Source organism: Musca domestica, unplaced genomic scaffold (genome assembly GCF_030504385.1).
Source record: "Musca domestica strain aabys unplaced genomic scaffold, Musca_domestica.polishedcontigs.V.1.1 2, whole genome shotgun sequence".
Taxonomy (NCBI): Eukaryota; Metazoa; Arthropoda; class Insecta; order Diptera; family Muscidae; genus Musca; species Musca domestica.
In genome coordinates this window covers 20,066,729-20,091,278 of record NW_026712249.1, presented here as the reverse complement: position 1 = coordinate 20,091,278, position 24,550 = coordinate 20,066,729, and the positions used below count along the sequence as shown (strand labels likewise).

General features: G+C 36.6%; 2 protein-coding genes across 6 annotated transcripts in view; one reads left to right on the top strand and one right to left on the bottom strand.

The window, feature by feature from the left end:
- Positions 1 to 19,498, bottom strand: part of LOC101892772 (protein gone early) — a 214,327-nt gene extending 194,829 nt beyond the window's left edge. Inside the window, exons 1-2 of one of the 5 annotated variants that reach the window (XM_059121935.1) lie at positions 19,213 to 19,498; positions 18,604 to 18,685 (exon numbers count right to left, since the gene is read on the bottom strand). The gene's annotated coding sequence lies outside the window, so the exon portion shown is untranslated. Of the gene's footprint in view, positions 1 to 18,603 lie in introns of all 5 variants that reach the window. The other 4 variants (XM_059121936.1, XM_059121934.1, XM_059121938.1 and 1 more) reach the window with 4 other exon arrangements.
- A 2,503-nt stretch (positions 19,499 to 22,001) lies between these two features.
- Positions 22,002 to 24,550, top strand: part of LOC101900216 (inositol polyphosphate-4-phosphatase type I A) — a 37,423-nt gene continuing 34,874 nt past the window's right edge. The window contains exon 1 of the mRNA XM_011295469.3: positions 22,002 to 22,245. The gene's annotated coding sequence lies outside the window, so the exon portion shown is untranslated. The remainder of the gene's footprint in view (positions 22,246 to 24,550) is intronic.

Sequence of the window (24,550 nt, the reverse complement as noted above, 5' to 3'; positions counted from 1 at the left end):
TTGGGATTGAGATAAGGATGTGATTTTGGAAATGCGTCCTATATTTGTACGAAAATGTACTTTGGTATTGGTACTAAATTTGGTATTGGATGAAGGGGTTGGGTTGGAGTCGTCAAATTTGATATTGAGATCTCCGATGGCATCTGCAATTAAGATATGGAGGTGGTCTTCAAAATGTGTACTATAATTGTACGAAAAGTACTATATGGTACCAAATTTTATATTGGATGAAGGGAATCCTAAAATTGATTATATTGACGTCTCTGATATCAGGAATCTAAATAGAGTGGTTGTTTTGAAAACTAAAAGTACTAAATGGTACTAAATTTGGTGTTGGGTAAGGGGACAAGGCTGGAATCCGCGAATTTGTTAATGTGGTCTCCGTTGGTATCTAAAATTGAAATATGGAGGTGTACTTCATTTGGTATTGAGTGAACTGCTTAACCTATCCTAAAATCTGTTATTGAGGCCTCTGTTGTTACCTGGAATTGAGATATGGAGGTATGTTTGGAATTGCGTCCTATATTTGTACAAAAAGTACTAAGTCGTACCAAATTGGGTATTGGGTGAAGTGATAGAGCTGAAACCGTGAAATTTTGCCTTGCGATAACTGTTGATACTGAAATTGAGGTATGGTGGTGTTTTTGAAAATGAGTACTATAATTGTACGAAATGTAACATATAGTACTAAATTTGGTATTGGGCGAAGAAATAGAGCTGAAATCCTGAAATTTGATATAAATGTTACTTTTGGTATCTGGAATTGAGATATGGAGGTTATTCACTCGGAAATGTGAACTTAAACTGTTCGAAAAGTACTAAGTAGTAATAAATTGGGTATTGAGTGAATCTATAGAGCTGGAATCCCGATATTTGATATTGAAGTCTGTGTTGGTATTTGGTGGAGGTATTGGTATATTTGTTCGAAAAATACTAAATGGTAGAAATTTTGGATTACTGTTTATATCTAGAATAGGGGGATCTATATTGTTTTAGATATGCTAAATGTTATTAAATCTGGTATTGAGTTCAGCAATAGAGCCGAAATTCTGAAATTTGAAGTTGAAATAGTTTTGAACGGAAAATTTGGATGTAGGTCCATTGTGCAATGCTTCTGTTAATATCCTCCTTGATAATCCTCAAAATTAAAGATTTTGAAGACTTTCTGGTGTAAAAGGTAAACATTTTCTTACTATTCGTTCCGAAAATAGAAAAACATGAATGAATAGGAAAACATGACATTTATAAAAGACCAGAAAATCTTTTCAAAAAAATAAAATCCGTTAAAAATTCTGTTAAAATCTTAAAAATACCGAATGTAGCCGCATATTAGGATCAATACGACGACGTGATCCTGCATAGCCAACTTTTGTCACAAGCTATTACAATACTCAAATGCGAAACTTGAAAAAAAATCTGTTTTTAATGTAGCTAAAACCATCAAAATACCGAATATAGGGAGGTACCATGGGGGTTATAAAACTTGAACCTGCACAGACAATTTTCTGTCATAGGCTGTAGTATTCATTATGGAATACAAATACCAAATTTGAAAAAGTTCCGGTAAATAATGTCGCTAAAATCATCAAAATACCGAATATCGGGGGGTACCGTTATATAGGGGCTATACGAAGACGTAGGCCTGCATGGCCTATTTTCTGTTTTATGCTGTAGTATCTATTACGAACTTCAAATACGAACCAAATTGGAAACAATTCCGATAAATAATGTCGCTAAAATCATCAAAATACCGAATATTGGGAGGTACCGTAAAAGGGGGACTATACGAAGACGTGGACCTGCACAGACAATTTTCTATCTTAGGCTGTAGTATATGTTACGAATATTAAATACCAAATTTGAAACAATTCCGGTGAATAATGTCGCTAAAATCATCAAAGTACCGAATATCGGAAGGTACCGTAAAAGGGGGGTTATACGAAAACGTGGACCGACACAGACAATCTCCTGTCATAGGCTGTAGTATCCGTTACGAATATTAAATAGCAAATTTGAAAAAATTCCGGTGAATAATGTCGCTAAAATCAACAAAATACCGAACATCGGGAGGTACCGTTATATGGGGGCTATACAAAAACGTGGATCTACATGGCCCATTTTCAATACCAGAAGTCCTGCAGACATAATATACACTTGAGTAAAATTTTATCAATCTACTTCAATTCGTTCGGAAGCTAGAGTGATTTCCACAGACGGATAAAAGAACGGATATATATACTTTGTGGGGTCTAAAATGTATATTTCGAGGTGTTACAAACGGAATGACAAACTTAATATACCCTCCATACTTGGTGGATGTTATAAAAAGGCTTAACACGAACCGTGGAATGACTAAAATTTTAGGGTAGACTTTTCGCGTAGTTACTTACTTGGACTTTTCAAATTCGTTTCAAACACATAATTGGAGGATCTCCCAGAAAATAATTTCTGATCAACATTTTCTTCAATCTATGGGTGTATTTGCTGAAGCTGTTAATTCAATTGCGTTCTAAATAAACAGGTGATATGTATTTCTTCTATAACACGTTCCTTCGATTTTTTTTTTTTCAAAATTCCAGCTGCTACTAAGCCTTTGGAAAAAACGACTTCCGTTAAAATTTTTAAGGATATCCGAATAGTCCTTTTTGTGTCAAAAACAAAACAAATACCTCATTCACGTTGTGCTTCGCATTTTGTTCCCCCATCATTATTCCTCCTTTCGAATGACGGTAATTAGTGTAATTCTATATTCCCCGTTCACAAAAGTCACACAGAAAATGTTCAGGTTTTTTTTTCTTTCTTCTTTTCGCCTCTTTGAAAACTAAATAAAATTCTCTTTATTAGCTGCCAACTTCTTTAGAAATTGTCACGAACCGAATCCGGTGTATTAAATATCACGATGTTTTTTCTATGGCGCAGGCGTGCGTGCGTGAATTTCACCCGGTTAACATAAAATCGTTGTAACGATGAAGAAGAGAATGAAAGAATGGAATAAAAACCTAAGGCAGGGTTGCCAATTGGCGTTTTTTTGGGGGTTTGCGAAAAATGGAAAATAATATAAAATTGATAGTTTTTGTAAATAGTGTCAACATTTGGTGAAATTAAATGGGAAATATGGCAAAAAAACGTAAAAATACTTTAGTTCATGGTACAATAAAAAGGTAAGGTAGAGCTCCCAGCTGATTACAATTTTTTTCCAAGTGTGCCCGACTTCTGCCAGTTTTGTGTATGTATTTGTTGTTTTGAAAAATAAAAACAAAATATTTTCTAAATCAATGATTGGAAGAAACTTAAATTGCGGGGCGCGCATTAATAATATTAACGAGATTTACTATGGAATTGAAAGATTGAACACTTAGGATCATATTTTTGAGAGAACATCCCGGCATTTCATTCATTGTTCGCGTTATTTGACTCATTTTAGAAATGAACAAAAAATATCAAATAAATTAAAACAACTTGTTGCCTATAATTTTGAATAATTCTGACGGGAAGCGGGCATAGCCTCAGGACTGTATTTCTGCAGTTTTACGAAGCTGTTCTACCTCCTTATTGTACCATGCTTTAGTTATCATTGCAAGGCGAATATTCCAAAAAGTGGACCGATCTGACCCATTTTCTGTACCAATAATTTTGGGTGTAATTCAAATATCTCTGTCGAATTTCAAAGCTCCATCCTAAATATTGCGAAAAATATGTTAAAATATACGGATATAAACAGGGTTAGCTGAAAAAACTGCAAACAAGCCCCCCCCCCCCTTTCCACACTTTTGGACACTTTCAGATTAAAATACCTCGGAATCCGTGCATTTTAGGTATATACTGTCCTCGGCAATATTTCAGACGAAAATACGAGAAAAACATTCGAATAGAATTTTTACCCTCGAGTGAGAATTTATACCCTCCAGCATTCCATGGAAGGTGTAAAAACTTTGTCATTCCGTTAGTAACTCCTCGAAATATTCATTACAGACCCTACAAAGTATATACAGGGTGAGATGAAAAAACTGCAAGCAACTTCAGACTGCTGTCATTTCTAAGCCACTCGTCCGACAGCTGCTAAAATTATTCCAGTGACAGGTCATTATATTGTTCACAAGCGAACAAAAACATTTTGGTGAGAATTTTCCAGAAAAAAGGTTATTCGTGATGGAATTCAAGCGGGATAGTGTGATTTTTTTATATTTTGCTGGAGAACCACAAGTGGCTATCGTTAGAGCACTCTGGCATTTAAATGTGAATACATGTTTTGTGTCTCGTATCATCGCTCGTTACCGTGATACTGGTAGCGTAGTCCGACAAGGAAGTCAAGGAAATGCACGGAAGAAAACAGCAACATTAGCAGAAATGGTTCGAAAAGTACAGAAGCGACTTGAAAGCGAAACCCGCGTTGCCGCAGTGGCGGAAATGGCCAAATGGCTCGTGAGCTGAACATATCGCAATATTCCATTCGGCAAATATTGAAAAAATGAGCTCGGGCTAAAACCATTGAAATTGCAAAAAGTGCAAGAACTTACACCGCAACAGAAAGAAAATAGACTCAAAAGGGCTAAAGAGTTGCTTCGCTTGGCCGAAAGTGGTGAACTGCCGAATTTGGTTTTCTCCGATGAGAAAACGTTCGTTGCCGTTGTCCAGCAGTTTGTAAACAAACAAAATTATCGTCTTTACTTGCCAAAGAGGTCAGCTGAAAATGTGCACCTTCGGTTGGGCACCAGAACTCAAGCGCGGCCATATGGTGATGGTGTGGGCCGCCATAACAGCCGATGATCGCTCTCCGCTCGTATTAATCGACCATGGCATCAGAATAAATGCCGAATATTATAGCGAAAATACTCTGGAGGGTATATTAAAGCCTTGGGCACGCAAACATTCCAACAGGACTCAGCACCAGTTCATTCCAACAGGACCCAACACCAGTACACCATCGCACTCAGCACGCGCCACCCAAGAATGATTACAAAATGAGGTTCCTCGCTTTATTTCCAGCGCACAATGGCCACCAAAATCTCCGAATACCAATTCGTTGGACTATTGTGTCTGGAGAGATTTTGGAGAGCAAGGTTAGCACTATAAAATACCAAAGTTTCGATCACCTCAAGCAAGCGCTTCGCCGGGAATGGGCCAAAATACCGCAGAGCAATATTCGGGCAGCGTGTGACGGTTTCATTGGCGGTTTCAAGGCCATTTTTTATGTCAAAGGTGATTAATTCGAACAAATCTATACCTATTCAAAAATTTGATGCTATTTCCGACATTTTTTGCATTTATTCAATAAAATTTAAAAAAAGAATGTAAAAATTATGGCGTATGACTTTGTTGCAGTTTTTTTTTTATCTCACCCTGGGTTTTGACTAGCTACGATCCCGTTTAAAGGGAGTTTTTAACCATGTTTTAAAAAAAGGACCAAAAAGACCCCTGTTTTGACTCGCTCGAGGATTGAGATAACTGACCAAATTATTCCCCCCAATTTTATCTGCAATATTGTCGAGGACACTATATACCTACAATGCACAGAATTAGCCAGGAATTAGCTAGGATTTAGACCTTTGACGTCTTATATGACCTATAGTAGAATTTTATGACAAATAATTTTGTGGAATATTTTGACTTGCTACGATCCCGTTTATAGAGAGTTTTTAACCATATTTCAAAAGAAGGACCAAAAAGACCGATTTTTTGGCTCGCTCTAAGGTTAAAGTATCAGACCAAAACATTCATCGTATTTTTATCTGCAATATTCCCAAAGGCACAATATCCTAAATGCATGGATTCCGAGGAATCTAAATTCGAACATTTCCAAAAGTGTGAAATAGGGGGGAACAAAGTACGATTTTAACCCTAAAATGCCTAGTTAATATATTTGAATTCCTGGCGTTTACATACGATTTAGACACTTGACGTCTTTTAGGACCTATGGTAGAATTTGATGACAAATAATTTTGTGGAATATTTTAACTTGCTATGATCCCGTTTATAGGGAGTTTTTAACCATATTTTAAAAAAAGGACCAAAAAGATCCATTTTTTGACTCGCTCTAAGGTTAAAAGAAGGATAAATACCAAATAAAGACACTTTATTCCTAAAATGTATGGATTCCGAGGAATCAAAATTCGAACATTTCCTAAAATGTGAAAGAGGGAGAACAAAATACGGTTTTAACCCTAAAATGCCTAGTTAATGTATTTGAATTCCTGGCGTTTAGATGCGATTTAGATACTTGACGTCTTCTAGGACCTATAGTAGAATTTTATGACAAATAATTTTGTGGAATATTTTGACTTGCTATGATCCCGTTTATAGGGAGTTTTTAACCATATTTTAAAAGATGGACCAAAAAGACCCATTTTTTGGCTCACTCAAAGGTTAAAGCATCAGACGAAAATATTCCTCGTATTTTTATCTGCAATATTCCCAAAGACACTATATTCCTAAAATGCATGGATTCCGAGGAATCTAAATTCGAACATTTCCAAAAGTGTGAAAGAGGGGGAACAAAGTACTGTTTTAACCCTAAAATGTGAATTCCTGGAGTTTAGGTAGAATTTAGACCTTTGTCGTCTTCTAAGACCTATAGTAGTATTTTATGACAATTATATTTGTATAATATTTTGACTTGCTACGATCCCGTTTAAAGGGAGTTTTTAACCATATTTTAGAAAAATCGACCAAAAAGACCCATTTTTTGGCTCGCTCGAAGGTTAAAATATTAGACCAAAATATTCCTCAAATATTTACCTGCAATATTCCTTATATTTTTACCTGTAATATTCCTAAAGACACTATTTTCCTAAAATGCATGGATTCCGAGGAATCTAAATTCAAACATTTTCAAAAGTGTAAAATAGGGGAACAAAGAACAGTTTTAACCCTAAAATGCCTAGTTAATATATTTCAATTCCTGGCGTTTAGCTACGACTTAGACACCTGACGTCTTCTAGGACCTATAATAGACTTTAATGATAAGTAATTTTGTAGATTATTTTGACTTGCTACGATCCCGTTTAAAGGGAGTTTTTAACCATATTTTAGAAAAATCGACCAAAAAGATCCATTTTTGGCTCGCTCGAGGTTTAATATTATGCACCAAAATATTCCTCATATTTTTACGTGCAATATTCCCAAAGACGCTATATTCCTAAAATGCATGGATTCCGAAGAATCTAAAATCGAACATTTCCAAAAGTTTGAAATAGGGGGAACAAAAAACAGTTTTAACCCTAAAATGCCTAGTTAATATATTTGAATTCCTGGCGTCTAGCTACGATTTAGACACTTGACGTCTTCTAGGACCTATAGTAGAATTTTATGACAAATAATTTTGTGGAATATTTTGACTTGCTATGATACCGTTTAATGGGAGTTTTAAGCATATTTTGTGAAAAAGGACCAAAAAGAACCCTTTGATGACTCGCTCGAGGGTGCAAATTTTCCATCAAAATATTCCTCGTATACCTGAAATATTGCCAAAGACACTATATACCCAAAATGCGCGAATTTCAAGGAATCTTCATCTGAAAATTTTCCAAAAGTGTTGAAAAGGGGGGAATTGGCCGCCCGTAAAATTTTGTACAGAAACTTATTTTTATATCCTCCACCATAGTATGGAGGGTATATTAAGTTTGTCTGTCCGTTTGTAACACCTCGAAATATACATTTTAGACTCCACAAAGTATATATATTCTTGATCAGCATAAAATTCTATGTCGATTTAGCGATATCCGTCCGTCTGTCCGTCTGTGGAAATGACTCTAGCTTCCGAACGAAATGAAGTAGGTTGATAAAATTTTAATTAAATGTGTATTATGTTTGCAGGACTTTTGGTATTGAAATTGGGCTATGTGGGTCCACGTCTTTGTGTAGCCCTCATATAACGGTAACCCCCCCCCCCACCCAAAAAAAAAAAACGTATTTTGATAATTTTAGCGATATTTTTCGCCGGAATCATTTCAAATTTGGTATTTGAAGTTCGTAATAGTTACTACAGCATAAAACCGAAAATGGGCCATGTAGGTTCACGTCTTCGAATAGCCCCCATATTACGGAACCCTCTATATTCGGTATTTTGATTATTTTAGCGTCATTATTCACCAGAATTGTTTCAAATTTGGTATTTGAAATTCGTAATGGATACTACAGCCTGAGACAGAAAATTGTCTGTACAGGTCCACGTCTTCGTATAGCTTCCATATAACAGCATCTCCCGATATTCCATATTTTGAGGATTCTAGCGACATTATTCACCGGAATTGTTGCAAATTTGGTATTTTGAGTTCGTAATAGGCACTAGAGCCTGGGACAGAAAATTGTCCGTGCAGGTCGACGTCTTCGTATAGCCCCCTGATACCTCCCTATATTCGGTATTTTGATGATTTTAGCTACATTATTATATTTTATCAAGTTCCGCATTTGAATATTGTAATAGCTTGTGACAAAAGTTGCCTATGCAGGTCCACGTCGTCGTATAGACCCTAATATATGGCTACATTCGGTATTTTTAAGATTTTAATAGAGAGGTAGAGGTCCAACTCTATGAGAGAGAGCCTCTAGATCAAGAAGCTTATCAGGCAGTTCTTAGTGGCATTCATTCTGATGCACTCACAGATACCATCAACATTTACAGTCAATGAATGCCACCCTACTTTACAAATTTCACAGGAACGCAAAAAAAATGTCGGAGATCTAAAAATCATTTTTGCAAATTTTTATTTGCCTTTAAAAATGGCAACTCTGGTGATCCGCCTGCATATTCCAAAACTGTCATTGAACTCTTAAGAACCACGAAGTGGGAGAAAAAAATAGCAACTTAAATAACATACATGTTTAAGAACCTAATTAAAACACGCCCCGGGGGAAGAAGACACATTGCAACTGAGGTTACGCAATGGTGGAAACCCTCGGACAAAAAGGAAACTAATACCGCAAATTAAATATTAATTACCCCCTCTTAATGAGCACAAAGTCTATGAAAAGAACTCAGCCATGGAATTCCACTGCTCAAACCACAAACATTGGGAATTAAGTCATAGATTCATGAGACTATAGTTTTAACAACCACTACCAACACTTGGCCAGAGTTATGGGTATCTTAGAAAAAATTCCAAAAACTCCCAATGCAACTAATTCCAGCAGCAATAGAATTTCAATTTTCCATCTCTGATTTGTGTAGATACATTGGAAATATACAGGGTGAGATAAAAAACTGCAACAAAGTCATACGCCATAATTTTTTAATTTTTTTTTTTAAATTCTATTGAATTAAAGCAAAAAATATCGGAAATAGCATTAAATTTTAGAATAAGTTTAGATTTGATCGATTTGGTCACCTCTGGCACGAATTGCAGCCTTCAAACGGCCAATGAAACCGTCACACGCTGCCCGAATGTTGCTCTGCGATATTTTGGCCCATTCCCATCGACGCGCTTCCACATTTTGGTATTTTTTAGTGCCAACCTTGCTTTCCAAAATACTCCAAAGACAATAGTACAACGGATTGGTATCCGGAGATTTTGGAGGCCATTGTGCGCTGGAAATGAAGCGAGAAGCCTCTTTTTGTAAACCTCTTTTGTCATTCTTGGGTGGCGCGTGCTGAGTGCGATGGTGCTGAGTTCTGTTGGAATGTCCAAGGTCTGCGGCCAAAATATTTTTGTGCTCACGGTTTTAATACACCCTCCAGAATATTTCCGCGATAATATTCGACATTTATTCTGATGCCACAATCGATTAATACGATCGAAGAGCGACCATCGGCTGTTATGGCGGTCCACACATCACCATGGCCGGCGCTTGAGTTCTGGTGGCCAACGGAAGGTGCACATTTTCAGCTGACCTCCTTGGCAAGTAAACACAATCATTTGTCTGTTTACCAATTGCTGGACAACGACAACGAATGTTTTCTCATCGGAGAAAATCAAATTCGGCAGTTCACCACTTTCGGCCAAGCGAAGCAACTCTTTAGCTCTTTTGAGTCTATTTTCTTTCCGGTGCGGTGTAAGTTCTTGCTCTTTTTGGAATTTTAATGGCTTTACCCCGAGCTCATTTTTCAATATTTGCCGAATGGAATATTGTCATATGTTCAGCTCACGAACCAATTTTCGGCCACTGTGACGTGAGTTTCGATCAAGTCGCTTCTTTACTTTTCGAACCATTTCTGCTGATGTTGCCATCCCTTTTCTTGACTTCCTTGTCGGGCTACGCTACCAGTATCACGGTAACGAGTGATGATACGAGACACAAAAGATTTATTCACATTTAAATCCTGGAGTGCTCTAACGATAGCCACTTGTGGTTTTCCAGCCAAATATAAAGAAATCACGCTATCACGCTTGAATTCCATCACGAATAAGTTTTTTTCTGGAAAATTCTCACCAAAATGCTTTTTCACGCTTGTAAACCATATAATAAGCTGTCACTGGAATAATTTTAACAGCTGCCGGACGAGTGGCTTAGAAATGACCGCAGTCTGAAGTTGGTTTCAGTTTTTTCATCTCACCTTGTAGATCTACATTTTAACAATTAGACGTTATCAAATGAATATTTTTTTATTTAAAAAAATTGTAAAGACGCCTGACTTCACCTTCTTAATTCAACCATTCTACCCGAAGAAGAAATTGTTGAAAAATCTAAAACAACTAAAAATCTCACCTTTTCTTTATTGCTCTGACGTGACATGACTTCTTCTCAAAAGCGATAAACATCAATATGTGTTTACACGCTTCAAAGACGACATCAAGTCAAGAAGCAGAAAACAAAGGTTCATTGCCACGAAACAGAGAATTTATAAGAGACTCAAAGAAATGCGTAGGTAGTTGGATGGTGTGGCTCAATATGACACCTCCGCCTTGAATGTTGGGCTCTACTTGACGATCTCTTTTTTGGAGAAGAAATAGATACTTACAAACAAACAAACACAAAATCAAAGTTAAATGAACGCTTAGATATGCAGGAGGAACTCGGGTGGTTTGAAATGTATGGCAGTGATGATAATAACACTGTGCGACAAAATTAAATATTCTCAATAATCACAGGGAATATACAGCAGATTATGTAAGTAGAGCTAAAAAGGAAGACACGGGCATTGGCATTTTGATAGTTTACCTCGCAGAGTAGCCCAAATAGAGGGGACAAGTTCCCCCACCATTTCCACTCGGAATCCGTGCTATTTAGGTATATAGTGTCTTCGGCAGATAAAAATTCGTGGAATATTTTTTAAACGGAATCGTAGCAAATCAAAATTATTTTCCTATGTTCCCACAAGTTCCCAAAAATATTTTCCATTTTTTATAAATTTTTCCTCGGACTTTTTTTAGATGGAAAGTGTTCAAGAGCTAAAACAGGAAAACACGTGTATCAACGTTTTGAGATTTACATCGCAAAGCAACCTTAATTAAGATTCCTCGAAATCCGTGCATTTTAGGTATATGGTGTCTTTGGCAATATTGCAGTTAAAAATACCAGGAATATTTTGGTACACAATTTTAACCTTCGAGCATATGGCGCCCAATAAAATTGGAATCGGACGAAGACATGTGGGAGCTATTTCCAAATCAAAACCGATCTCGATACAATTTGGCAGTGGTATGAGATATCTGATACAAAATATCATTGTTTTGGACTTCGCATTGCCAATTTGAAGAATTTAATATATAAATCGGATAAAACGTACAAATTGAAATGAAAAAACTGCAACCAACTTCCGACTGCTGTCATTTCTAAGCCACTCGTCCGACAGCTGTTAAAATTATTCCAGTGACAGCTCATTATATTGTTTACAAGCGTGATAAAGCATTTTGGTGAGAATTTTCCAGAAAAAAAGTTATTCGTGATGGAATTCAAGCGTGATAGTGTGATTTCTTTATATTTGGCTGGAAAACCACAAGTGGCTATCGTTAGAGCACTCCAGCATTTAAATGTGAATAAATATTTTGTGTCTCGTACCATCGCCTGTTACCGTGATACTGGTGGCGCCCCGACAAGGAAGTCAAGAAAGTGGACGAAAGATAACAGCAACATCAGCAGAAATGGTTCGAAAAGTAAAGAAGCGACTTGATCGAAACCCGCGTCACAGTGGCCGAAAAATGGCTCGTGAGCTGAACATATCGCAATTATCCATTCGGCAAATATTTAAAAAAGTGTGCACGGAGTAAAGCCATTGAAATTCCAAAAAGTGCAAGAACTTACACCGCAACAGAGAGAAAATAGACTCAAAAGAGCTAAAGAGTTGCTTCGCTTGACCGAAAGTGGTGAACTGTCGAATTTGGTTTTCTCCGCTCCAATGAGTAAACATTCGTTGTTCGTCAATTTCTAAATAAACAAAATGATCGTGTTTACTTGCCAAAGAGGTCAGCTGAAAATGTGCACCTTTGCAGAGGTCAACAGAATTCAAGCGCCGGCCATATGGTAATGATGTGAGCCGCCATAACAGCCGATGGTCGCTCTCCGCTCGTATTAATCGACCGTGGCATCAGAATAAATGCCAACTATTGTCGCGAAAATATTCTTGAGGGTTTATTAAAGCCTTGGGCACGCAAACATTTTGGCCGCAGACCTTTGACATTCCAACAGGACTCAGCACCATCGCACTCAGCACTCAGCACGTGCCACCCATGCATGGTTACAAAATGAGGTTCCTCGTTTCATTTCCAACGCACAATGGCCACCAAAATCTCCGGATACCAATCCGTTGGACTATTGGATTATTTTGGAAAGCAAGGTTGGCACTAAAAAAATACCAAAGTATCGACCATCTCAAGCAAGCGTTTCGCCGGGAATGGGTCAAAATACCGCAGAGCAACATTCGGGCAGTGTGTGACGGTTTCATTGGCCGTTTGAAGGCCATAATTCGTGCCAAAGGTGACCAATTCGAACAAATCTAAACTTATTCTAAAATGTGATGCCATTTCCGACATTTTTTGCTGTCATTCAATAAAATTAAAAAAAAAATTAAAAAATTATGGCGTTTGACTTTGTTGTTGTTTTTTTTATCTCACCCTGTACACGTGAAATCGGTCGAAGATATATATGGGAGCTATATCCAAATCTGAACGATCTCAATAAAATTTGGCAAAGGCATTTCGAAGCTCTATAAGATATCTGGCATGAACTATAATTGTTGTAGATTACATATTACGAATGTGAGGGATTTTAACACCAAATCGGATGAAACATATATATGGGGGCTACAGCTATATCTAAACCGATTTTCACCAAATTTGATGTACTTGCTTCTAGACTGAATTTGGTCGGATATGCCAGCATTTAGGTCATTTGGACTGATGTTGGCCATTTGGTGCACAATTAAACCGAAATCGGTTGAAGATATATATGAGAGCTATATCTTAATTTTATCCGATTCTCACCAATTTCAATTGGGTTCGTCCTTGGGTCAAAAAATTTTTGTTTGGAGACTTTCATCTCAATCGAATAATAAATGCGACCACAAAAATACATGGACAGACGGACGGGCGGACTGACATGCATAAATCGACTCAGAAAGTGATACTATAAAGATCCTCAAAAGTAAGTATGGGTCTATCTCGCTTCCTTCTTCATGTCACAAACAAATGCACAAAGACATAATATCCTTACCACTATGTGGTGCAGGGTATAAAAATTTAAATTTGTCGCTAAAATCTGGCTAAGAGGAGAATTTTCTAACCACTATCCACAGTTGATCGTAGTGTTAGATGAATGGAGTGGTTTCAGAGGGTAAAGGAAACAATTTTGATTCATTAAAATTTAAGATCATCGAACTGAATGACAACAAAATCGAAGGTTTAACGTGATAGAGACGGCTCCATCCAGGGCGCAACATTATCCCAGCAACTGTAGGAAAATCATAATCACATACCTTTCGTGTCTGATACTCATTAGTTCAGAGCAACCTGTTGAGAATACAATTTCACATCGAACTGAAGTTCTAACCGATATTGTACGCACTTTATTTAATATGCCATCATTGTGTCCAATCTACCTCTCTTGGTGTGCAACATTTCCAGTTCCCAAATTGCCCATTCTTCCTCGTTTTCTCTGTCTTTAAGAAGACACCTCCACCAAGCCATTCAACTTTACTAGTTACAACATTCAACGCAAAATGCGGGTGTGTTCAATTCAAGTATCATCCAAATTGGTTGGGTGTACATAGTCCGTCCTTAAACTCCAAACTAGACTCCGACGGAGGAGCATATATGGGGAAAGACAATTCGGATTTGTTGTGTTTCTGTTTTTTTTTTTTTTTTTTCTTCTTCTGGCCTTATTTCATCCAAAACAGAGTGAACTGCAAAAAAAAAACGTGTGCCACACAACATAAACCGGTAAAACGACCGATCACATACCAAAGTGATCAGCATTAATGATGGTTAGCACAGCGTACGATCGACATGCATGTATGTTCGGCCGTCCGTCCATCCATCCAACCAGCCATGCCAAAACAACCTGAATAAAAAGACAGTGAGATGTCTGCCTGCTGTCGTCCGTCTCCATACCGGTTAGTTGAGGGACTTTTTTTTTTGTGGCAAAATATGTGAGTTGCAAGCAACTTCGTCGGCGATGATTGGAAAAAGAGTATGAAATTGCATGAATTTGCGCAAATTTTTGATTATTTTGATGATGCGGGGAGTTGCCAGATTTTTGTTAGTGAGACTTTTTTTCTCATAAATATGAGACAATATCAAGAGTTCCTCCAACAGCAGTCATTAAAAGAGCTATACACTGGAAACTTAAGCAACTAAAATCGCAAAAACAATAAATGTCCTGTAACTTTTACAAAAATAAACAAATCGTAATTATTTCTTCAGTTTTAAATAAGGTACTTAATTCGCTTTTAAAAATTACAAATAAGGATACAAAAATAATTTTGAATGAAAAATAATATATGGAAAACTAAAATGACCCAATTTTTGTTTGGTCAAAACGAAAGCAACTTTTTGATTTTTTATTTTAAAATAATTAAAATTTGGCTAGTAGTCGATAGCATCCATTATTTTTGATAGCAGTTGCACCCCTATAAGGCATTGAATCTATAACACGCTCAATTTGATCCTTAGCTATGCTTTTCCAGGCACCTTGAATTCTTTAGAAAATGTTGTGTTTATTTCTTTCCGAATCTCACTTGATCTTCCTATCTATGATACTCCAAAGGTTTTTTATGGGGTTTAGGTCAGATGATTGTGCCGGCTATGATAAAACACCGATTTTTGACTCTAGCAACCAATCTTTGACAAGTTTTGATGCATGTTTGGGATCATTGTCATGCAGCAACACCCATCTCTGTAAACAAACTGATCCATAATTTTCTTTTTTCATGGATAGGCTCAAGTCCATAGAAAGAAAAGCAGCGCCATATCATTTTTATGCCTCCCTCATGCTTTACTGTATCCTTGCAGCACTGCGGCTGAGTCTTTCATTTTTTTTTGGTCTTCTCACCGTAAAATAAACGGCCTTCATCCGTTATAGACTGTTACTACCCCTCCAGTTTCATAAAACCGACTTTCATAAAAACTTTCTCATTTTCTTAATTTTTAATAAAGTTACAGGGCATTTATTCTTCTTGTAAGTTCATTTACTTTGCTTTTGGCCACCAGTGTATATACAAGGTGGCGCAAAATAATCCTCCTATCAGAAAATGCTATAATATCAAGTTCCCTAATATCAGTTCTGTTTTGATATTTTCGTTTGCGAAATTCACGTTAATAAGCAATGTTACGCTACACTGCTCCAGAACGCGGAATATGGTTGACTATTTATTTGACCAATAATCGGTCGGTGACTTTGGCACAATGAGAGTTTCGTCGCAGATTTCCATGCCGTCCAACGCCTACTGGTGAAATACCTCGAGGGGACTTGCACAACAAAAGATGCTGCCAGGCGTGGCAGACCGCGGAGTATACGTTCTGCAGAAAATATTGCTGCTGTAGCCGAGGATGTCAAGGAAGCACCGTCGATATCAACCAGAGGACGTGCCACGCAAATGGGTGTCAGTCGACGATCTTTACAGCGAATTTTGGTGCAAGATTTTATGGTGTATCCGTACAAAGTCCAGATGGTGCATCAACTGCTGACTACCAATCGCATCTAACATACGCTCAAGTCATCCCTAATCACTAACAAGAAGAAGAAGATGATTTTTCAACAAAAATAATCATGAGTGATCATAGCGGCTACGCAAACAAGCAAAATTTACCCTTCTGGGGCGCTAAAAATCCGGGTGTAACCCACGAGGATCCACTATACCCGCTCAAAGTCACTGTATGGTGTGGTGTTGCTGGAGGAGTCTTCGGACCTTTTTTCTTCGAAACACGAATTGCGAAACTAGAATAAAAAAATTCGGTGAATAACGTAGCTAAAATCATCAAAATTCCGAATATATGGAGGTCGAAAACGTGGACCTACACAGACAATTTTCTGTCTTAGGCTGTAGTACCCATTATGAAAATGCGCAAAAATTATCAGAATACCGATTATCGGGGGGTACCGTTATTTGGGGGAAATACGAAGACCTGGACCTGCACAGACAATTTTCTGTCATAGGCTGTAGTACCCATTACGAACTTCAAATACCAAATTTGAAACAATTCCGGTGAATAATGTCGCTAAAATCATCAAAATACCGAATATGGGGAGGTACCTTTATATGGGGGCTATACGAAGACGTGGACCTACATAGACAATCTTTTGTCATAGGCAGTAGTATCCTTTACGAACTTCAAATACCAAATTAGTTGCAATTCCGGTGAATAATGTATCTAAAAACCTCAAAATACAGAATATGGGGAGGTACCGTTATATGGGGGCTATACGAAGACGTTGACCTGCACAGACAATTTTCTGTCTTAGGCTGTAGTATCCATTGCGAACTTCAAATGCCAAATTTGAAACAATTCTGGTGAATAATGTAGCTAAAATCATTAAAATACCGAATATGGGGAGATACCTTTATATGGGGGCTATACGATGACGTGGACCTGCATAGACAATTTTCTCAAAGGCTGTAGTATCCATTACGAACTTCAAATACCAAATTTGAAACAATACCGGTGAATAATGTATTTAAAAAACTCAAAATAACGAATATGGGGAGGTACAGTTATATAGGGGCTATAAGAAGACGTGGACTTGCACAGACAATCTTCTGTCATAGGCTGTAGTATCCATTACTAACCTCAAATACCAAATTTAAAACAATTCCGGTGAATAATGTCGCTAAAATTATCAAAATACCGAATATGGGAAGGTACTTTTATATGGGGCCTATACGAAGACGTGAACCTGTAGAGACAATTTTCTGCGTTAGGCTGCAGTATCCATTACGAACTTCAAATACCAGATTTGAAACAATTCCGGTGAATAATGTTGCTTAATTAACCAAAATACCGAAAATAAGGAGGTACTATCATATGGGGGCTATACGAAGATGTGAACCTGCACGGCTAATTTTCTGTCCTAAGCGGTAGTATCCGTTACGAACTTCAAATACCAAATTTGAAACAATACCGGTGAAAAATGTAGCTAAAATCATCAAAATACCGCATATGGGGAGGTACCGTTATATGGGGCCTATAAATATGAAGGCGTGGACCTGCACGAACAATTTTATGTCGTAGACTTAAAATACCAAATTTGAAACAATTCCGGTGAATAATGTCGTTTAAATAACGAAAATACCGAAAATAGGGAGGTACTGTCATATAAGAGCTATACCAAAACGTCGACCTGCATGGCCCATTTTCAATACCAAAAGTCCTGCAGACATAATATATATTTGAGTAAAATTTTATCAACCTACTTCATTTCGTTCGGAAGCTAGAGTGATTTCCATAGACGGATGGACATCGCGAAATCGACATAGAATTCTATGCTGATCAAGAATATATATACTTTGTGGAGTCTAAAATGTATATTTGGAGGTGTTCCATTTGTTGCCATTTCTTTTGGTAGAAAAACTCTAAATTGGCAACACTGTATGTGATGAGAGCCAATAGAAGACCGGTTTGCTTGCCGGCATTTGACAGTGACACAACGAATTTCTTTCAAGCGTAGAAAAAAGTACAACACCAACGAAGTTTGGATGCTCTGCGACTTGAGCTGGAAGTGAAGCTACTAGTGTACTGGTTGGTACTTCTCAAAGAATACACGATAATGCACAATCGTACATACGTACATCATAGGTATGTGTACTACGTAAAGACGTTACGTTTTGAAATCACAGCCAGGAGAGAGATAAAGAGATGAGAACAAAACACCCAGCAAAAGAAGAATGTCATTTTATTTCATCAATTTCTCTGTCCAGCGGCATTGTGTCACACACATTCAAAACAAGATTTTTAAGTCAAAGAAAAAAAAAATAAACAAAGAGAATGGAAAGAAGATAAATGAATGTTGGTGTTTTTGTCTCTCTACTTCTGATAGGTTAACTATTTGTTGAAACACAGGTAGATAATGATAAGACAGAAATGGTATTCGATGCTCATTTCAAAAAACTTCTGACTATGATTTGAAAAAATCAACAAAACAAAAATCAAAATTAAAAAAGAAACTATTGATGTGAATAAATTTATTGTTATTTTTCGGTTTGGGATCAGAGAGAGAAGTGGGGGTCTATTGTCTTACCAGTTTTGTTTGAATTTTTTAACGTTGATTTTGATTCGAAATCCGATGCTGCCGATGTTGCTGTTTATTCCAAAATGTAAATCTAGTCAAAATCGAAATCAATTAATAAAATGACACGATTGATTGGCTGGCTTTGTGTAGAGGTTTTTGAACCCAACTAATCCACTTATTTTACACTAACAATAAAAACACTATTCGGTAATTTAATTCAATATTTTATTTCATTCATTTATAAAATGACACTTCAACTTGTTGTAATTCGAGATTACATTCTAGGGTAGGAGAAATAAATCCCAAATTCACGCTATGCAATTAACGATTGGGAAAAAAACAAACTTTGCTTATTCACAATTAATTATGACTTTTTTGTGGTTGCACTATTCTTCATTTATTCCCATTAATTAGCACATTTTAAATATTTTCACACACACACACACAAACAACATTGACGACTGCGCTGCTTTAAATTCACAATAAATCATGTACCGATTTTGACCGAGCTACGTAGATTAATAATGTGCTGTTGTTGTTGTTATTATTATTTTTTTACTGGCCATTAAGATGTTAACACTTGTTTTGAAATAAAATGGCAAAGCAGGCTACGTTTACTTTTTCAATCAGCCAAACCGCCTCCTGCTACTTGAACGAACCGCTCGAAACACGCACACACACACAAAACCTTTTTTCTTGGTCGTTTCTTTATTGCAAAACCCACAATTCTTTGAATTTCTTACTTTTACTGTGCTTGGGACAAACACTACACTATGGTTGTTATTGCTATTTTTTGCTCAAGGGTTTGCTGTGTTTTCTATTCATTCGCACATTGACATTCGTTTTTTTACCTTTCTCCCGTACTCCAAAACACGTCACGTCATATTGCTTGGGCCGACCACTAAAAACTAATTTGTAAAAAGGTTCTACTTACGTGAGTACTGAGAGCTGGGGAAAAAGACAAAGAAGAGAGAGTGGGAGAGATAGTAGTGGGACTTCTTTCTCCAGCCAAACAACAACATCCGTAACCTACAGTAAATAAACTAGTATGGAGAGCAAGAGCACACCAATCAACTTCTCATTGCACGAGAGATATAGGTGTGTGTGTTTTGTTTTGTTATGGGTAGAACAAGTGATCTTAATTTAATGAGAAACTAAAGTGCATCACTTAACAAGTCATTACATTATGTGTTCTCTCTCTCCATCTCTCAGTGCATGCAAGCAATGCAGAGTCGTAAATGTTAAGGTGTATGTATTTTTTAAGTAGCCAGTGGGAAAATGTGGTTACTTAACTAAATTAGTGGCAGCAAATTGATTTTTGTCTTTCTAAAGGAGTTTTGGGCATTTAATGACTAAAGGTGAAAGTACATTTAAGGCAGTCAAAATGCAAAGGCTTAAAGGTGAGAGTACATGAAAGGCTTTTTGGACTGGCTTAAGTCATCGGCTGGCTGCTACGTAAAAGAACAAAGGAGTGTAAGACCAAATTAGAACTATGTCAACCTAAAACTCCTTTGTTATTTTACGAATGAGCCAGTCGATGAATTAAGCCAATTAATAAAAAGCCTCTTACGTACTCTCACCTTAACATTTTATAACCTCCACCACACATAGTATGGATGCTATCTTAGGTTAGCTTGAAATGAGGAGCCACCGTACATTCTGGAGGACATACACTTAAGACAGTATAGACCTGTTGTCATCAAAATACCGAATATTGGGAGATACTATTATATTGGGGCTATGCCAAAACTTGAACCTGCACGGACAATTTTCTGTCATAGGCTGTAGTATCTATTACGAACTTTAAATAACAAATTTGAAACAATTCCGGTGAATAATGTCGCTAAAATCATCAAAATATCGAATATAAGGAGGTACCGTTATATGGGGGCTATACGAAGGGGTGGACCTGCCCAGACAATTATCTGTCATAGGCTGTAGTATCCATTACGAACTTCAAATACCAAATTTGAAACAATGCCGATGAATAATGTCGCTAAAATCATCAAAATACCGAATATCGGGAGGTGCCGTTATATGGGGGCTATACGAAGACGTGGACCTGTACAGACAATTTTCAGTCTTCGGCTGTAGTATCCATTAAGTATTTCAAAAAACAAATTTGAAACATTTTCGGTGGGTAATGTCGCTTAAATCACCAAAATACCGAAAATAGGGAGGTACCATTATATAGAGACCATATCAAAACGTGGACCTATATGGCCCATTTTCAATACCAGAAGTCCTGGAGACATAAGATACATTTGAGTACAATTTTATCAACCTTTTTCATTTCGTTCGGAAGCTGGAGTGATTTCCACAGATGGACAGACAGACGGAGGGGCATCGCTAAATCGAAATATAATTTTGTGCCGATCAAGAATATATGTACTTTGTAGGGTCTAAAATGTATATTTCGAGGTATTACAAACGGAATGACAACCTTAATATACCCTCCATACTATGGTGGAGGGTATAAAAATTCACAGGCATTAGGTTGCATTACACAATATTCCGCTTAAATAGAAGTCGTCAATGGAAGGTTTGTGTATTCGATGCTGTTCTAGCAAAGACATAAACAACGATGCAAATTTAAATTGGAATGTTTCTAATAGATGACACTGCAAGCGAAAAAGATAAAGTATCTACTTTATCTTTTATTATGATGGTACCCATACTGATTCATCTAAGACAACAACGTTGTATGATGCATGCAAAAGCTAACGACTGTGTAAATAATCATAGTACAATAAATACAAGGTGCGATAAGTTTGATCCAATTTTATGCGAAATCATAAATTTCGATAAATCACAAATTGATATCCGATTTCTGGTTGAGAGAAATATTTATATATAGCACGTTGTAAAGAATCGCTGACATGTTTCGCAAGTTATGGCAGATATACGTATTGGAAATTGTGACCCTTTGTGGAGGAGGTACTAGAAGCGGATGGCAGATATATATCATTTTTAGAACAAATCTTGCGTTAGCAAAAATATTTGGATGTTTGAAGAGAGTTGGATGCTTATATCGCATCCTACCCATGGTAGAAGAATACAGATAGATGCATCAACGCTTGGGAACATTGTATGTCAAAACATTTTGCATGTTTTTTCAAATATAAGTAGATTCATATATGTTTTACGGAAGTTATTATTATTCGCGTTTTCAACAATTTTTACAAATTTAAATAATTTTTCATTCAACATTTTCAGTTCCAAAATTGATTTGACAGTTCATTGTCGATGCGTCTACCTACATTTTTCTACCTTGAAACTACCCAAACAACTGAAACAATCGATTTTACTGATAAACCGACAGCTTTGAATGACTGTGTGTAGACTTTTGAACACCTAGAGTCGAAAGTCGACGTAGATATCCCTTGAAAAACGACAGTCTTCAAAATTATTTTATTGTTGTAAAAGGTCGTGTCGGGTGTATGCCGTTTGGAAGTGTTGCAAAAAAAGACATATAAAACAAATAATTAACAACTTATACCAAAAACAACAATTGAGAAAAAGTGTAATTGATATTCATAAAAAGTGCAAAAATTTGTTAATAAAAAGAGTCTTCTTTTTCGAAAGTGTATCAACCAGGAGAAATAAAGAAAAACAAAAAAACAACAACGTAGACAATTTATTTCATGAAAAGTGAGTTGAATGAGTGATTACTTCTTAATACAAGAGAAAAGAGCAAGTGTAATCAGAAAAAAAAACGCACACACACACACGAAACAACAACAAAATAACAACAATAACAAAGGCAAATTAAACAAATCTGATAAGAAAATAAAAAAGAAATAATTCTCTGCAAGTGAAAGAACGGTATAAGAAATAGACAACGGGTTAACGCAACGTCACCTTAACATGTAACAGAATGTTGGTTGTGTGCAAAGAAGTCTTGATGAAATTTTTTGAAATATTTTTGCAAATTATATGATTTCGTTATCAAATGAGGGAGTGGTACGACGTTTGCATGTGGTATTCAGGAATACAGGAAACAATTGGAAATATAAAACGCGAGAAAGTGAAGAGTTTTAAATGATATCGATAGCACCCCGTCTATGAGAATAAAATTTGAGAAAATATACGAAATTTACAAAACTTGGAGGTCCACACTTTCCGATATATGGACCGAATATTAGAAACTTCTGCAAGTACAATTTTACATTATTGTAAGTAAAGCCCAAGAGCTAGGTGTGTTAATATTTTAAAAATTATCCGTGAATGAACCATAAGCCATGATAGAGACTTGGCTGGAGTCACAAAATATATGTTGTTGAAACGCAAAATCCGGCTGTGAAGCCTTTATCTCCAGCAACACCTATGATTCTAATTTCAACAGTATACGTAAACGGCAAAATGTCGATTTTTTAATCGGAACATTTGATGTGTCTTGACATTTCTTTTGTCCAAACTTATCAAATCATTTTTGGATTCCAAGCTTGGAATTGCTACCTGACCTTTGGCATGAATTTCTATCCAACAATTAGCGTTAAAAATAGGCATATGAATGTCCTTACAGTATCTATAATAACTTAAATTTCTAATGTTTTAAGACATGTAATTGGGAACAACTCCAGGGATATTTTTATGTAAAATCAGATCGTGTTTATCCAAACACGGCGTAAAAGTAATCCTCCTATCAGAAAATGCTATAAATTTTACGAATGGCCCCTAAAGTCTTAATCGCAGCCAAAAAATCGGAAGTTTACTTTGTACCTACATATGTACTTAACAGACATTCCGATGTTTTCGGCTGTTATTAAAACGTTAGGGGCCAAATTTATAACATTTTCTGAGAGGAGGATTTGCGCCACCTGTATAAACAAATCAACATCTAAAATCACAATTTCAAATCCAAAAAAGTATTAAATGTGGGCCCCTTTGTGGTATATTCCCCTTTAAAAGGAACCACTTTCGGTGTTTTTTAACCTGATTACGGCAAACTAATATTTTCATCTGCATACACTACAATATGAGGGAAACTCCCAGTTTTTCGACCCGAAAGTTCGGACAAAAAAGTTGGAATTTATGCACTTCTACAAAATCGCTGTCATTTGAAAGCTTATGAAAATATATATCCAAAGTGGTAATATGATGGTGTTGTTTAAACCAGTTCCGGAATAATACAAGAGAATTGGTATTTTTGTACCGAAACTTTTTGAAAATCACCTAAAATGTCGAAAAAGAACACATATTGGGTATAAAATACATACTACATTATAAAGCCATGTGGCTACAGAGGGTATATTACATTTGATACGACCAAAACCATCGTAATGACGGTTTTAGACCCTAGGTCTCTTTGGACCAAATTCGTTTCAGGACATTTGGAGTCGAAGATGGCATATGATACTTCTTAAAGAGAGTATCCGATTTGGTCCAAAATTGGTACATCGTAATTTTATTGTCAAACTTAGATCGAGTTCGGAGGTGGTCCACTCCTTCTGGCACCACCCCCACAAATTGTCAACATTTTCAAAAATAATTTATTGCACAGAAAGGGGAAGGATAATCCGATTTTGCTCCAAATTTGCAAATCCTAATATTTGCATCAGGGCTTGGTCAGGTGCGAATATGGACAACATCGGTCCACTCCATCAAGTACCTCCCCCACAAAGGGTCAACATTTTGAATAATTATAACTCTTATTAAATTTGATATAAGAGTCCGATTATCTTCAAATTTCACACATCTCAATATCAAGGTCTGGTGTTCAGATGGGCAATATCGGTCCACTCCTTCTGGCACCTCCCCCACAAAGGGTCAACATTTTGAATAATCATGAAGTTCATTAAACACGAAATTAACATTCGATTCCATTCAGACTTGCCACATCTCAATATTTTCATAAACACAAGATCTGTTATAAATATGGTAGGGATCGGAACATTCCTTCTGGAATCTCCTCTACAAAGGGTCGAAATTTTAAATGACAAAAACGATCATAAAA